This window comes from Mustela erminea, chromosome 6 (genome assembly GCF_009829155.1).
Source record: "Mustela erminea isolate mMusErm1 chromosome 6, mMusErm1.Pri, whole genome shotgun sequence".
In the NCBI taxonomy this organism is placed as follows: domain Eukaryota; kingdom Metazoa; phylum Chordata; class Mammalia; order Carnivora; family Mustelidae; genus Mustela; species Mustela erminea.
In genome coordinates this window covers 135,313,415-135,330,009 of record NC_045619.1, presented here as the reverse complement: position 1 = coordinate 135,330,009, position 16,595 = coordinate 135,313,415, and the positions used below count along the sequence as shown (strand labels likewise).

General features: G+C 54.7%; 1 long non-coding RNA gene across 1 annotated transcript in view; it reads right to left on the bottom strand.

The window, feature by feature from the left end:
• Nucleotides 1-9,200: 9,200 nt before the first annotated feature.
• The window catches only part of LOC116594409, a 38,236-nt gene continuing 30,841 nt past the window's right edge, over nucleotides 9,201-16,595 (bottom strand). The window contains exon 4 of the long non-coding RNA XR_004287206.1: nucleotides 9,201-11,911. This is a non-coding gene — a long non-coding RNA (uncharacterized LOC116594409). The remainder of the gene's footprint in view (nucleotides 11,912-16,595) is intronic.

Genomic DNA, 16,595 nt, shown 5'->3' with positions numbered 1-16,595 from the left:
GCAGCCCTGTGGAGGCTACCTTTCCCTTGGTCTCAGCACACTCCTACCTCCACCCTCCTGGGGCTGGGCCATGTCCATCCGTCTTCCACACGACCTTCAGATGATCTTCTAAAAAGGCAAATTTGGTGCGATTACTCCCCGCCTGGCACTCACCGGCTTGGCATTGGCTTCAGGAGAAAATGCAGGGCCCTGGTGTGGCCCACGCGGTGGTGCAGCTGCCCCCACGGCACCTGTGTGACCCACACCGTGAGACCCACATCACCCATGTCTCCCCACAGCCCCGACCCTAGACCCACGGCCACTCCCTCCTCCCCTCATCCCTGCAGGCCACCACCAGGAAACTTAGCGCCGCCCTGAAGGGATCCGCTTCTGAGCAGCTCTCACCCCTGCACAGCTGTGCACCTCTGTCCACACCTCCCTGCTCTTCCCCGAGCGGCCCCCTCCGCCCAGAGCCCTCTGCAGCTGCCCACCCCTGGAGGCCGCCTGCCTCCCTGACCACTGGCCCCCCACTGGGCTCCTTGCTTTCCTGCCCCACCCCCCACGAGGACTTTTCTCAGCATCCTCGCCCCAGAACGAAAGTTCCACGAGCAGGGGACACTTCACGGCTTTCTTGCCGGGACGTCTTGTTCTTGGTTCTCAGGGAGGACTCGCTGAGTGGCCAACTGACACGGGTCCCTGGTGGGGACGGTGTCCGTGCTCAGGGCGACGCTGCAAGATTCAGGGGTCGGCTCGCTCACTGCCTCTCTTCCTCGGGCCCTCGGGTCAAGGGGTGCTTTTGTGGCGAGGCGGCTCTGAGGACAGTGAGGCAGGAAGGGGGCACAAAGTTGGGACCGACAGGAGGCGTGTCCATGATGTCCCGGCCCGCAGCCTGCAGGTGAACCGCAGGGCAAGCAGAGGGGCTTCTCGGTTCAGGCAGCATCTGGGTCCTGTCGGGGGCGAGCAGGGGCTGGGGCTCCCGGGCACAAAGGTGTGGCCCCAGGAAGTCTGGCTGACAGGGCCAAGGAAGGCCTGTGGCAGATGAGGGCCAAGCCGGGGTGGGGGGTGGCGGGTCGGGAGGGGGTCCCCGGCTGACCCAGATCCTCTGGCTCCCCTAGGGCACAGGCAGGATGGGGGACAAGTTGACAGAGGTCCCAGAGCACTTTGCCTGGCTACAAGGAGTGAAGGACCCCTGGTGGTGGGGCTGAGTTTTGACCTTCGCCAAGTCATGGTCAAAGACCCCTCCCAGTCTGCGGGCGCTTCTCCTGCTCCTGGGGCCGCTGCGGGTCCAGGCTTGCTGAAGCCACCGCTGGAGATGGTCCGGTCCTGGCTCAGAAGGGCCTGGGGTCTCTGGGAGACTGTGAGCTCTGTCCATAGAGTCCTCACCCCCCACCCCTCACCCCCCACCCCCACCGTCTCCCACACCCGCCCTGGGGTGAGTGCGAATGGGAAGACGGGAAGGGACACGGTGAACTTTCCGCAGAATTCTCCACCGCACCTGCCACCAGGCTCTGCTCTGCCCCACAGGTCCCTCCACCAATCACCTGCCAGCCTTTTGCGGGGTCTCCCTCGAGGGACGCCCCTGCTCCTCCCCACAAGAAGCCTGTGGACACAGTCTAGGCTACTCTTTGAAAGGAAGACGGTAATCCCTCACTACTTTATGACAAGCGGACGACTCGTTTCCTAGGGCTGCCGTAATGAATGTCACAGACGTAGTGGCTTAACACAAAAGAGATTTCTCTCTCCCAGTTCTGGAGGCCAGAACCCAAAACTCAAGGAGTCGGCAGGGCCACACTCCCTCTGGAGGCTCAGGGACACAGTCCTTTCTCGCCTCTTCCGGCGTCTGGAGGTCCCTGGCATGCCTTGGCCTCGTCTTCCCCCAACCTCTCTTGTGTCCGTGTGTCCTTTCCTGCCTCTCAGACACTCTCACTGGACTTAGGACCCCCCAACCCCACATGATCTCATCTCGATTCTCCCCTTCATTATATCTGCAGAGACCCAACTGCCAAATAAGGTCACGTTTTGAGGTTCCAGGTCGACGTGAACGTGGGGGTCCGGCTCTCCAGCCGGCTACAGCTACTGTGTGTGGCCATCAGGCTGCGTGTTCGCCTTGTTACCTGACCAGCTTCACATGCCATGGTTCTCACTCTCATGTTCGGTAAGAAACTGAGACCAGAAGACATGGGTTGTCCCAGGCGCCCCCCCCACATACACACACGCGCACACGCGCGCGCACATACACACTTCTGCACACACACACTGGGGCTGCCTCCAGCATCCTTGCTTATCCCCCCCGGGCTGTGCTGTGGCTGAGATGGGGTCCACCCAGGATGGGGTCCACAGCCAGGGAAACGGCCAGGCTCTGCCCGGTGCTCTCAGCTATGGAGCTTTCTGGATCTGTGATTGGGTGGGGGAGGGGCTAGCCAACAGCCCAAACCACTAAGTATTAGATAAACCTGAACAACAGAGAGGCAGAAACCAGAGAAGCCAGCCCCAAGAGTCGGCCCCTCTGCCAGCCACAGAGCATGAAATCCATAGGAAAGGCCGTAGCCGGCGGGGTCCGCTCCTCTGCATTTCCCAGGTACACGTCGAGGAGGAGTCTCATGTTTCTGGAAGGAAGGATCGAAAGGGGCTCACGGTGATGCGGCTGGAGAGGGCTTCTGCGAATGACTCCTCTTGAGGGCGAGCAATGAGGGGCCGCGGGTCTGGGGATACCTGCCAGGGTGGGAGCAAGGAGCGTGAACAGCCGGCAGGCAGCCCCCTGCCCCGACCCGGTGCAAACCAGGCCGGGCCACCTGCTGGTTGCCGCTTTCTTTGGGCTCCGGTTCTAAAGTGCCGAGCAATCTCTCAAGAAAGTCAGACACCGCTTCTTGCATTCCCCGAGGAACCCAAGGGAGGCCGACGGAGGGAGAGATTTGCCCAGCAGGTGAACAAAAGGGGAGTCTCGTGATCTTCTCTGAAAGGTGATTCTGTCACTGCACGGGGTTGGGGTCAGTCAACCCAGGGGTCTTCCCTCCAGAAGCCAAAGTCATCTTTTTATAAAGATTTTATTTATTATTTAATTATTTTAGAGAGAGGGTACGTGGGAGCGGAAAAAGGGCGGAAGGGGTGGGAGAGGAAGGGGGAGAGAAACCCAAGCAGACTCCACGCTGAGCACAGAGCCCAAAGCCGGGCCTGATCTCACAACCCTGAAATCGTGACCAAAACCAGGAGTTGGATGCTTAACAGACCGAGCCACCCAGGTGCCCCAAAGATATTCTTTTTTTTTTTTTTTAATTTTTCTTTTTAAGATTTTATTTATTTGACAGAGAGAAATCACAAGTAGATGGAGAGGCAGGCAGAAAGAGAGGAAGGGAAGCAGGCTCCCTGCTGAGCAGAGAGCCCGATGCGGGACTCGATCCCAGGACCCTGAGATCATGACCTGAGCCAAAGGCAGCGGCTTAACCCACTGAGCCACCCAGGCGCCCAAGATATTCTTTTTTAATCTTTTTTTTCTCCTAGAATCCTTCTGTGGCCTGATATTCTGATAGATTTTTCAAAACAATTTGGCTCTCCTAGAAGATGCTCACGGCCTTTGGCTAGCATGTGCTAGGTGCTCCGTAAACAGTGCTCGGGAAATGCAAGAATCCCGTCACTGTCCCCAACTTCAGCCCATCTGCTAATCACTTGGTGTGCATTTATTTGTGTGCAAAGCTGCCTGCCAAACCGTATGGGGACGCAGAGATCCAAGGCATGGACTTTGCCCTCAAGGGGCTTAGAACCCAGGTGGGTGGCAGGACCCCATCCTGGGACAGGCGGTGGGACCCAAGGCAGCATGTCAGAGGTGCCAAATGAGTGGCCTGTGCAGACGCTGTTGGAGGTGCTCGTGGGAGGAGCTAGTCCACTGAGCTGGACGGTTCTGGAAGATGCCCAGAGTGGGGAGAAGAAATTGAGCTGACTTTGAATTATGATTTCCAGTGTTTTTTGTTTGGAAAAGAAAATAATTTCTTTCTGCTTCGGTGGTCACTCATTTTTCTGTCCTCTTCACGTGTCCGCAGACGGCAAACGCAGATGCGCCCGAGGTGTGGTCGTTGAGTCCCTCCCGTATTTCGTCTACACCCGTTCCTTTGCTGACCCCGAGCTAGACCCCCCACACGTGGACAGTTGTCCCCTGGGCTTCTGCTGTCTTGATCTCGCCTCTGAACCACAGACTTGAACACCCAACTCTCTGGGCGACATCCACACTAGGACTTCAAAGAGAACTTTCAGACTTACGTCCAAACTCGGTCTGATCCTGCCTCACTTAAGAACACCACCGCCCTTCCGGCGAGTCAGCCCCAAAGCCTGAGCACCTGGCGCCCACCTCCCTTTCCCTGGGATCCGACATCTGATTTGTCAGCATGTGGCGGGGAAGTTACTGCTTCTGATGGGCCACCGTGATCCCCCGCCGGAGTTCCGTGGTAGCTTCCACTCCTGTGTGCTACACCGTCTGCCTCTCCCCATCTCCACTTCTCTCCCCCTCCCCGCCTCTCCCCTTCCGCTCTGGGACCTGCTCTCCTGCCATCTTCCTTCTTGCAGACTCTCCGCAGCCACCTTGACCTCCTGGCTGGGCCGCTGGCTCGCCAGGCATGTTCCCACCATGGCTGCTTCCTTGACGTGGAAAAGGTGACCCCCCCACCCCCTGCCCCGGTAGCCTTCCAGTCTCCCTGGGGGCCACCGTGACCAGTCCTTAAGCCACGGAGCCCCCGCATCAACCATTCCTCATACCCACGATGCTCTCCCAAATGTGGGACAACTGGTTTCCCAGCCGCTGCTCGTTTCCAGGGGGTGAATACCCCTCGGGGCTGGTTCCCACCTCCCCTCCCAGAGCTCGCCGGGTGCACAGTTGGGCCAAGACGCACACAGCTGGGCCAAGACGCACACAGCAGCTCAGCACACGCTGCCCGCACCCTGCTCTGCCTCTCGATAGCACGGCCCCCCACTTCTAGCATTCCAGGCAGATTTACTCATTGTGTTTACTGTGTCTTGTCTGGGTCCCGGCCCCCTGCTAGAATGTAAGCTTCGGGGAGGCAGGGTTTCTGTTTCTTTGTTTGGTCTCATTTATTGTACCCCAACAGCTACCCCAAGGCCATGAAGCAGGAGCCGGGCGCTGAACCTGGGTGGCCTCTCCCAGCCCATCAAGGCTGGACACACTTGACCCAACGATATCATTTCCTCTGCACGCAGAACCCTCGTAAGTTCAGTCCTTTAATTCCCATGTGACAGAGCGAAAACAGAGGTTCCAGAAGTTTAAGCCGCACCCTCCAAGTCACATGGCGAACGTGTGACAGAGTGGAGTCCGAGTCGGACCCGAAGCCCCAGGCTGTCCCTCTTCTGCCAGCTTGTGACATGTCTGCCTCTGCAAGGGCCATGGGACCCAGGGCTCAGCCTCTCATGCTGGAAATAAGGGGACAGGCTCAGTGACATTTCAGGGGGACTTCAATCCCTAATGGGGCGGCATGAGTTATTTTTAAAAGCAACAGAAGCAGAACTGAAATTCATTTCACCCTGAAATAACAGTACCAGGAGGTGCTAACAAAAACTGAGGGCGGAGGAGGTTTCTCTGCAGGGACCGCTGGCTTTAGACATCAGCCCCAGCTGCGGAGGAGGCCACATGCTCTTTTGCCAGTGGGGTGAGAAAAGGAAATTGGTGTTTCTGTTTTCACAGAAAGTGGGCTGGCACAGGGCCAGGACCAAACCTAGAGATGCTGCGGGGGCACAGTCCATTAAATGTCCAGGTCTAGATTTTGGCTCAGGTCATGATCCCTGGGTGGTGAGACTGAGCCCCGTGTCAGACTCCACACTGGGCACGGAGCCTGAGATTCTCTCTCTTCCTTGGCCTCTGCCCCTCCCCTGCTCGCTCACCTGCTCTCTCTCTCAAATAAATACATATTTAAAAATAAATAGCTAATAAAAATAAAACTGGGACATCCGATTCCAAGCCCCAGCCCTCATAATACAGCGACTCCACACACGTTAGTCTCCTAGCGGTGCTGGTTCTAATACAGTTCAAGGGTAGATCATATGTTACATTAATGTGACTCTGGAATGATAGTAGAAACTCAATACATTATAAAAACCCAGTAATCTGGAACCGGCTGGGACCCTGGAGGCTATGGGGCCGGTGGTTCTCAGCTGTGTGCAGATCTCATTCACGCACAGGCCGAGTGGATTGGTCTGGGGAGGACCAGGGCATAGAGACATTCTAAAAGCTTCTGAGTTTTTACATGAGGGTCTGATGTTGGAGATTTTTAAGGGCTATTCCTCCATTAGCACAGAGCATGCAGGAGTGACCCAGGGACCCAAGCATGACTCCCAGGCCACTGATCTTTGTTCTGTGCCACGCTCCATCCTGGCCAGGCAATCCACTAGTGAAGAAATAATCATTGCAAGGGGTTGGCAAAGTTGAGCCTATTTGGAATTTTCTTCCAAAGAGCCTTAACGTCCCCTTGGCCCCCAACTGTCTGCGTAAGAGACTGACATTATTGGCTCCTTTTACTGTTCTGGGTACCTGAGGAGCTGACCTTTTAAGTCTTAGGAGGCAGCAAAGCCCGATGGTAAAGCCCGCTTGTTGTGAACACTGACGACCTGGTTTCTGTGTGGCTCTGCGCTCTCTTGCTGTGTGATCTTGGGGAAATCACTGAACCCCTCTGAGCTCTGGATCTGCCATGAGTTGCGTGGGAAATAATGGAATAATGAGTTCCGTGGGCATTAAGGGGCCTGGCCCATGTGAACACTTGCTGAACAAGCACACGTGCTTTTAGGACCAAGTGCTTCCCTACCACTTGTCCATGGAGCAGCCAACGACGGTGGTACATGATTTACAAAGGAGAAAGCTGACACCGGAAGTCAAGGACTTCCCCAAGATCACACAGCAGGTCAGGAGATGGGTCTGGGACCAGCACCCTCCTGGACACTCCCATCTGGCCCGGGGCTTCCCACAAGCACTCCAGGAGCTCAGGTGTGCAATCGCTCTCTCCAGGCCCTGTTCATGCTAATGGGCTACTTTTAACAAGACTGGGAAATCAGCACTTTGTGGAGACTCCTGTGTGGCGAGCACGTAAAGGTGAGACGGAATCCATTGGCCCCATAAACTCAGGCCCCCGGAAGGAACGTAATTAAAGTCGTGAATCCTGGAAACAGTGGTTGCTTCACACAATCTCACGATCGGGGGCCAGGACAGAAAGAGCTGATTTGCAGATGAGTGCAAACTGCGTGGCTGTGGATTTACTATCCGGTAAGAGACCGTCCATCATGTTTATGGGGGGATGATCACCCCGGACCACCAGGAGCAGCCTGGGCCACCATGGAGGCTGGCCCACCCAGCCCCAGCAGGGCCCTGGGACAGCCGTGATGAAGGGACCGCCTCTGGAATCACTGAGAACGAACGGGACAAAGGCCACCAGGGAAATGGGGCGGGGGGAATGGCCTCCCATTCCCCACAGGTCTCTCTTCCAATAAGATTTGTTCATGCTGCATTCATTTCCCCTGACAAGCAACCGCCAGAGACAGTGGAAAGAAGCCAGAGGTGGCGGGGGGGGAATATTCGACCAAGGAGAGTAACCAACACGCTCCCAGCATGGCAGTGGGAGGCCTGGCCAGTAACTGCCCGGGTCATAGGAGTGTGTCCCTGGTCCTCCCTGGACCTGTCTCCTTCATAAAGTGACCAGGTTAGACCAAGCTCTGAAGTTCTGTGAGGCTGCGGCCCCTGGGCAGAGAGCAAGGCTGGCTGCTGCCGGGGATGGGCCCTCCAAGGAGGGGCATAGGACCCAGGGCCCCCCATTTGGCCCACAAAGGGTTTGAGGTTGAGAACATCACATCCCCCCTGGGAAGTTTTCCTCTAGGAACTGAACTCAATATTTGGGTGCCTGGGTGGCTCAGTCGGTGAAGCATCTGTCTTTGGCTCAAGTCATGATCTCAGGGTGCTGGGATCGAGCCCCGCATCGGGCTCCCTGCTCAGCCGGGAGCCTGCTTCTCCCACTCCCTCTGCTCCTACCTCATGCCGCACCCCTGCCCCACTTATGCTCTCTCTCTCAAATAAATAAATAAAACCTTTGAAAGATTTTAAAGAAGAAGGAAGGAAGGCAGGCAGGCAGGCTAAGAAACTGGGCCTCTTTTGTCTTGGAAGAGTGGGAAATCACAGAGGACTTTGAATGCCAGTATGGGACATTTGGATCCTACAAGCACTGAAACCATCCAGCCTGTGTTTAAGGATGTCTCTGGAACAAGGAGACCAAAGGAGAGAGAAGAGTCGGGGCCCAGTGCTTTCCAAGGCAAGGTCTGGGGCCTGGGAGCCTCTTGGAGCCCCTCTGTTCAGCCCCGTGTGTTCCCATTACATCTGAAAATTGGAGCCTACCTAAAGGCTTATCATTATTATTATTATTATCTAGTCTTTTCAAAAAGACTTAAAGGCAAGAAAAGCAAAGAAGAGGGGAAAAAAAGTGCATCCAGCCAGAGTTTGATTTGCCATTCTGAAATCTCTACTTCCCGTTAATTAGAGGAGCCAAGAAATCACCCTTCAAAAACTGGCTTTTCCACCAGAAATGCCAACTGCTCAACATTTTGTGGGAATGCACTGCTGGGCCCCCTCTGGAGCCCAAGCCCCAATGGCAAAGCATCCCAGTCACATGGTTGAAACTGCCACTCGGGGCCAGCTTTGCGGGTTAACTCCCACATGGAGAGTGAGCCTGTCTTGACCTCTTTGTCTGTCACCTCGGAAGCAGGCCCCTCCTCGGCACCCCTCCCCGGGGCCCAGGCAGGCTGAGCCGCCCCCTGCCCCCCAGAGGCCCAGCCCCAGCTGGATGCCTTCCTCCTCCACGGGCTCTTGGCTCTGCTCAGGGCCACGCAGAGCAGGGGAGCAGGGCGGGGCGAGGCGGCGGCAAGCAGCAGGAGCTCCGGAGCTGGGCCCCCACACAGGGCGGCCTCCTCGGCTGCTCCGCGGCACTGGGGCGATCAGAAAGGGAAGCAGGTGACCCTCAGTCCTCTGGGCCCACCACAGGGCCCATCTGGAGCTTAACCCCACGGGGACTGGGAAGGGGACCCCTGGGATGAGGCTTTCCCCCACGGAGGACTGTGATAGAGCGATTTATAAATTATAATAAACACATATTGGTCTTTGTCCCTGTTTCTGGCACAGAGCTCCTAAAACCCTTGGAAATGCCTAGGGGGCAAGAGCACTAAAGGGGTCCCAGTCAGTGTTAATGAGGTGACTTCTAGAAAACACTGAAGTTACCTAAGGACTGGGGCTGGTCACCAGGGGAGCCAACCGTGTGACTGGATGGTTGGGACTCTGTGTCCCTCCACTGACCTCAGAGACGGGGAGAGGGGCTGGAGATTGAATTAATCACCGACGGCCACTGATACAACCAATCATACCTATGTAATGAAGCCTCCACAAAAACTCAGAGGATAGGTAGGTCCAGAGCGCTCTGGGGTCGGTGAGCGCGCGGAGATGCTGGGAGACGGCGCGCCTGGACAGGGCATGGGAGCTCGGTGCCTTTTCCCCATTCGGTGCCCCCCACATCTCTCCCGTCTGGCTCTTGCTTTGGTACCCTTTCTCATAGACCAGGAATCTTGTGAGTAAAACGTTTCTCTGCGCTCTTTGCGCCACACAGCAAGTTATTTAAACCCAAAGCCAGGGTTGCTGGAACCTCTGATCCCCAGGCAGTCGGGAGCACAGGTAACGACCTGGACTTGGGATTGCATCTGAGATGGGGCAGGGACAGACTGGCAGGACCCAGCACTTACCCTGTGGGATCTGAGGCTACCTGCAAGTAGGCAGTGTCAGAATCGAGCTAACTGTCTGGTGGGGTGCGACACACACACACACACACACACTGATATTAGTGCCGGAGTCATAGACAGGTGACAGAGTTGTTTCCCCAGGAGAAAAGAACACAAAAGGATGGACTGCAGGCTTCCCGCAAGAGCTGTCATCGCCATAGGAGGGATCAGAGCGACTCAGGACTGACCCCGAGAGGTCAGACCCAGAGAAGCCGGGCCTCTGATGCAAGCAACAAAAAGACAAAATTCAATTCTGCCAAGGAGAGACGTGTTCGTCGAAGGTGTGTGGGCTGTCCCAGGAGATGGCGTGTTCCCCCACGAAGGGATGGGAGAAGAACCCGGGTACCACTGCCGGGGGCGCTGGACGGCTGGACTCCATCTTATGACAAGTCCCTGGGGCTGTCCCAGCCCAGAAAGCGAGTGCACCTGGGTGCCAGGTGGAGGCGAGGGAAAGAGCGCCAGCCGGAGAGTCAGGTCGATGGCTTCCACTCCCAGTCCTGCCACCTGTTTGCTGACCGTGGGATTTGCCAGGTCACTTAACTTCTCTGAGCCTTGGGCTTCTCATCTCCAAGACAGCAGATCCCAGAGAAGGTCTTCTCCTGGAGTTATTTCCAACCTTAGGTGTGGCCGCACTGCCCGGCCCCAACACCCACCCCCAACACCCGCCCCAACGCCCCATCCTCTGGCCAGAGAGGGGCTGGGCATGGGGCTCTTCAGAGCCAAAACAACGGAACAAGTCTTCATAAAGCCAGGAGGCACAGTGGGGGGTGCATCAGGTGGGACGTTGGCAGGATAAGGTCAGTGACTCCCGCAGAGAGGCTCCGAGGCTCGAGTGTGAAAGGGATAGGACTCGTGGCGGAAAGCACCGCTTGCAACTTGAGATGTGAGGTGATGGGCTTCAGGGATGTCAAATAAATAAAAGGGAAAGACAGATGTCACTGGGAGCAGATGACCACCATCACCCCCTTTTATCCCGCCAAGCAGCGAAATGGATGGCGTCGCTGGCTCACGGATCTATCCAGAGGCAGTGAAAGCTCACAAAATGGTGGGAGAAATGTGAAATTTCTCAGATTCTGGTGGAGGCCGGTGGTGGGGAAGGGCAAAGGAGAAGCAGGGGTCCATGGGAAGGAGTTAAAAGGGCAGAAAAATCATACGGGGAGGAAAGACGTAGCCCATAAAGCAGAAAAGGTGGCCTAGGGGATATCTATGAGGGGTCATCCCAAAGGTCTGATGGCCCCATACTTTGATAATAAAAGGCACAGGATTTCTAGACCAGGCCCAGGATGGAGGATTCAGGGGAGAGGGGGGCAGGTAGATGTCTAACACCTGATTTTTCTTCTATCCCCACCTCTAAAGTTTAGATTTCTCACCAAAGACCTTAAAATCTATCTGAAAAGCCTTGGTATCTCCTGGGCTCATGTCTGTTTGCTTTAGTGGGATGGTGGCCAAGTTGGTCATAGCCAAGGGCATAGAGTAGGTCTCAGTTCCAGTCAACCCAAGCAGGAGACTCATCTTCAACCACTGTTAATGGTTGAAAAAATAACAAGACAGAGTCCTTTGGGTTGTCTCTTACCCACTCTTTACTTCATACCCTGGGAAAGAGATAAGGAGCTGGAATGACAAGAGAAAAGTGGGAAAGGCCACCATCTTGGCTCTCCAAACTTTGATGCATGGTCTCACGGTGTCAGAATCATACGGAGGGTCCCACAGACTGAGAGTTGGTTGCAGAGATGTTAAGGGGCCAAGGGTATGGGAAGGAAGATTGGAATGGCCTCTCATAGTGAGAAGGTCTTAGAACCTTAGTTCTAGAATCTGCTTGGGAGGTGGGTATGAGCCTCTTCTTCTGATCCAAAATTTTCAAGCAAAGGTATCCTCCAGAAAGGGGTGGGGGGCAGGTCTATTGGAGAAAAGAGTTCTGGGGAAAACCAAGGTAATTTCTTACCTACTGGCAGAAAGGGGGTGGGAGGCCCAGAGTCGGAGATGAGACTGGAGAGGTTCTTGGACGAGGCCGTGAAGGGGAGGCAGGGAGTCTTAGCAGGGCCCAGCAAGGCTTGGCTGGAGACAGTCACAGTGTTACCAAAAAGCCTCGGTTTTATGAGCTGCCTGAGGGTCTTCCAGAGTCTTCATGATGAACCTGGGCAGAGGAAGAGAGAATAGAGGCCAGAGGAATTTTAAAGAAAGAGAAATGTTACAAGCTCAGGTCTTGTAGTCTTTTAGAAACTAAAAGAGAAATGTCACAGGAAGAGAGGGCAGTGGCCACCCCAAACAGGACAGAAGTGGGGAAACTCCCAACCCCCCTCTTAGGACAGAGAGCCAGGCCCGGCTCAGGGTGCCGCTGTCCCATTCCGGCTCCCCACGATAAGGATCGGGTGGTATTAGGGTGGTGTGTGCAGGGTGTGTACTGCCTGTGATGGATGCCTGGTGTGGGGGAAGGTGTGAGTCAGGCAGAAAAGACAGAGCCACATTAAGAGCACCCAGTTGGTGGCATTATATGGGAACCCCGAGGTGGGCAGAAGTAGGGAAGAGTGGTGGGAGGTACCTGACTGCCATAGTCTGTGCATGCCAGGTCAAGAGGGACGAGCTTTCTCCTGCTAGCAAGGGGGAAGACGCTGACACCAGGCAGGAGGAGACAGATTGGTGAGACAGCCGGTGTGGGCGGGGGCCTCCTCTCCTCTCCTAGATGGCCACTTTCCCTTTGTGCCCCGAGTTTTCCCCAGCCAGCTTTCCACACCAGCGTTTTGGCACAGAGGGGGTATTAAAAAGAAATTCCCGAATGCATTCACAGACAGCGTGGTAGTTACAGAAATCCAAAGGAGCGGCATCTAAGGAGTGTTAAATACGACACAACGTTTACAACCACCAGATAGAAAGCCAGTGATGGAAAAAGAAATTTTTTTTTTCCATTATTTCTCTTAGGCAGAGAAATCACTTTGAAATGAATATTTGGGTAAGTCACTTATGGAGAGTGATGTAATTACTAAGCGATCGCCTAACTGCCTTTCATGGGAAGTGGGTCTAGTTAACCGTGTAACCCTGGCCCAGAGTTTTGGGGCAGGTTTCAGAGGAGAAGATGGGGCAGAGGTGCTGTGCTCTCTGTGTGAATGCAGGAAGCACTCTGCACTTCCAGAGAACAGGGAGCTAGAAAACACAGAGAGAAAAGATTTAGAGCAATAAAACATCAAAATGGATCTTTAAGCCGTTTGCTGTGATGTCAGCTCCTCTACCCGTCTCCCTGCAAAAGCATCTATAAATCCTGTGGGGACACTGCTGCCATCGAGTGCAGGAACGAAAGTGTTTTGAGTTCTGCTCCCAAGCTGGTGCAAGATAGAAATAGAGGCCATTCCCCCAACTGCTGGGGCCAAAGGACCAGGGAGACACGTGGCACTAGCAGACGGACCATGGAGCCACCCACACTGGTCGTAGCTTACAGACTCCTGAAGACGTTCCCTGGGAGGAGACAGGGTGATGGATATGAAACAGTGGTAGACACGGGTGTCCTTGGGGCCATGGCGGGTCAGGTCCAAAGACACACTGACCGGGGAACCACCACCAACAGCACCGTTGGCATCCCCCATTCTCTCCGTCCGCATGGTGGTCTTTGAGTCTCACAACCCAGCAGGGACCCCAAGAGGGCAGGAAACCAATGGGACAAAGACTCAAAAGGTCGTTTTGTGGGGGCATGGGGGGTATAAATGGCAGTAGGCTTTCACACCAAGCGGCGTCCGGGAATCCACCTGTTCACCCTATATTTTCAGTTTATGTTCACTGAAAAAGAAAAACAGAGCTTCATGAGAGCCGTTGGCACGTTCCCAGAAGGAGGGCTTCCCCTGCTCCCGCCGGTGGCTCTCCGGAGCCGGGTGCGGCCCGCCACACCAACGTTCCGTGATTAAAGCAATCCTGGCCGGTGTGGTTGTTCCAGTTAAACTCCTTAAACACACACACACACACACACACACGCACACGCATGCACACAACATTTTCAATAAAGAGAGGCCAAGCCCCGCAGGCCGGAGTCATTACTGCAATGCTCTTCTTCCAGGAAGATGACGGAATATGGGCAGAGGGATGAGAAATTTTGTCAAGCGATGTGTTTTAAAGGTTTTTATTTCCTTCCTCTTTCATTAAAATCACACTGCTGTGGTCCTCTTCTATACAGAACGTAGCTCTTTACACGCACAGTGTGGGGCTTCTACGCACTGAGGACAATAGGACCCTCCCTGGGAACCCGTATCTTCTTTAAGATCTGTTGGGGAAAAGCAACACATATAAAAATATAAATGAAAATGGCCCCAGATATAACTATATAAAAACAAGTGCTTATTTCCACTGCTAGGGTAGGGGCTTTGAACTTGGGAGCACAAGAGAGATAATCTTATTAGCTCCAAGAAGCTGCCTGAGATCTGGAGGGGTAAGTGACAAGAGGGCAGCCAATGGAGCCTAGAAGCCCCCCTCCAGATGGCCAGGCTGACAGGAACTTAGCTCAGTTCAGTGACCGGAAGGGAAGGGGGAGGGGAGCGAAAGGGGAAGCCAGCTGGGGAGAGAAAAAAGCGCAGGGATCAGAGCAAAAGGTCACAGGTAACTTTGGTCACAAAGATAGAAACCAAATGATACCAGCCTAAGAGAAGACCACAAGGACAGAGGGGTTAGTCATGGAAATGCACCTGGGTGGGCCTAAGGCAAGTTCTGAAACAAGGACCCAGAAATCTCCAGAACCAAGCCTCTCCCAGTTTCTTCCTGCTTCCCACCCACTCTGCCTGCACCTTCTTCCTCTTCTCCTCCACTCCCCTCTCTCCGCGGCCCGGGGCCCTCCACCTCGCAGCCACACAGCTGGCCGGGAGGGCCCACGGTAGGTAACGATCCCACACCCTAGCTCCTTGCGGAAGACAGCCGTCCACCTCTGAACCCCAGGGCGAGAATCTGGCCAGCCCATGGGCCCATCTCAGTCCAAGGCCAGCAGAAGGGGTCATGAGATGCACACGTGGGCCAAAGCCCCACTGCAGAAGGGACAGATATCAAGGAGGGGTGGGCTTCTGGGCTAGAGGGGTTACCCAGAAGGTTAGATGACAGAATGCTCTGGAAAGCAGAATATAGGAAATGAGAAAAGAAGGCCAGAGCCGTCTCTTTATCTTCCTGTTCTGAGGAAACTCAGTCCCTCTCCCACCCTCAGTTTGAAAGGACAAAATACTACACGGAGAAATTTAGTCTAAACAGATATATGCTGGGGTATGTCCCATGGAGCCTTCTGGAATCCCTCCCTCCACATCTCTCTCGCTGGATAGCTACCAAACAGGAGCGGCCTGTTGGACCCCTCATCACTCCAGGGAGACCCTACAAGAGAGTGAGTCATGGCTGAAGGGTGTCTTCCTTGCAGAAACCTACCTTTCCGGCATTCTCTTCCCCACACGCCCGCCATGTTCCCAACCCCACCCTGACACCCTCTGGCTGCCCCCCCCCCCGACTCCATCTCCTCATACCTTCCTCTCTCCTGTTCTTTTGCGGATCGTTTCCTCACCAAAGAGGTGACCAGGATCTGACTGTCAAATCCACACTGCCATTCTAGTAATACCTTAAAATTTCGCTATCACTTAGCTCACTCCTACACGAAGAGGTCAAAAGGCACAGACAAGACCAAGGAATCAGGGTTCCGCCTTGCCTTCCTCACAGCCTCCCGGTCGAGAAGCCAGTGGTCTTCCAGCTCAGAGGATCCTCCCAGCAATGCCTTGAAATCTGTCCACTTGTCTACTCAGTCAGTCACTTGTCTATCCCGTCAGCCATGCAACCACTACTTGCATCTTCTAGACACCAGACAATGACCTTGACTCTGACCACGCCCATACACAGGACAAACACAAGTTCCTGCTCCTGCAGACCCTCGAGGACTTGCCAGGAACACAGCCACTGAGAAGAAATGACTCCACACACGTAAGAAGGGTTTCAAAAGGGGAAAGGACGGTATGGGAAGAATTTACGAGAGTGAGTCAAGGAAGGCCCCTCCCTGGGGAGGTGACATTGAAGCCCATTTAAAAGCTTGTGTCTCAATCTGCCAGGGCTCCCAGAACAAAGTACCACAGACTGAGGGGCTTCTGCATTTATTTTCTTCTATTTCTGGAGGCCAGAGTTTGGCAAGATTGCTTTTTTGGGGGGCCTCTCTCTCGGGCTTGTAGATAACCACCATCTCCCTGTGTCTACACGTGGTCTTCCCCCTGTGCATGTCTGTGTCCTAATCACCTCTTCTTACAAGAACACCAATCACATTGGAGTAGGGCCCACTAATGACCTCACTTTAACTTAATTACCTCTTTAAAGACCCCGTCTCCAAAGACAGTCGCATTCTGGAGGTTAGGGCTCCCAACTCAACCCCTGAGAGCCTAGGACTCACTAACCAAGCACCTGACCCTGGCAAGAGTGTTCCAGAAAGAAAATACCTGCAGAAGAGCAAGTGTGATCATGAAGGATCCAGTAGGTACCGTGAAATGTCATAGACCTTAGCTTCAAGGTGACCTTGAGATCACAGAAGAGTTTGAAGCAGAAGAGCAGCGTGCCAAACTGGGACATAAGATCATTCTGGTGTCGTGGTGGAAAATGAGCTGGAGGGGTAAGGGTGGTGCCTCTGGTGGTCCCGGCGGCAGATGAGGGTGACTGCAGCCGAGGACAGCTGCGGGTCTGGGGAGCCGTGGGGATGTGAACGCACACTGAAACAGCAAGATGGGGCTGGAGACGGAGGCAGAGCAGAGCCCCGGGGAAGCACCAGGATTTTAGGACCTCAAAGAGATGTCAGTAAGAGCCAGCCAGGTTGGTGAGAGCAAGCAGAGCCAGGG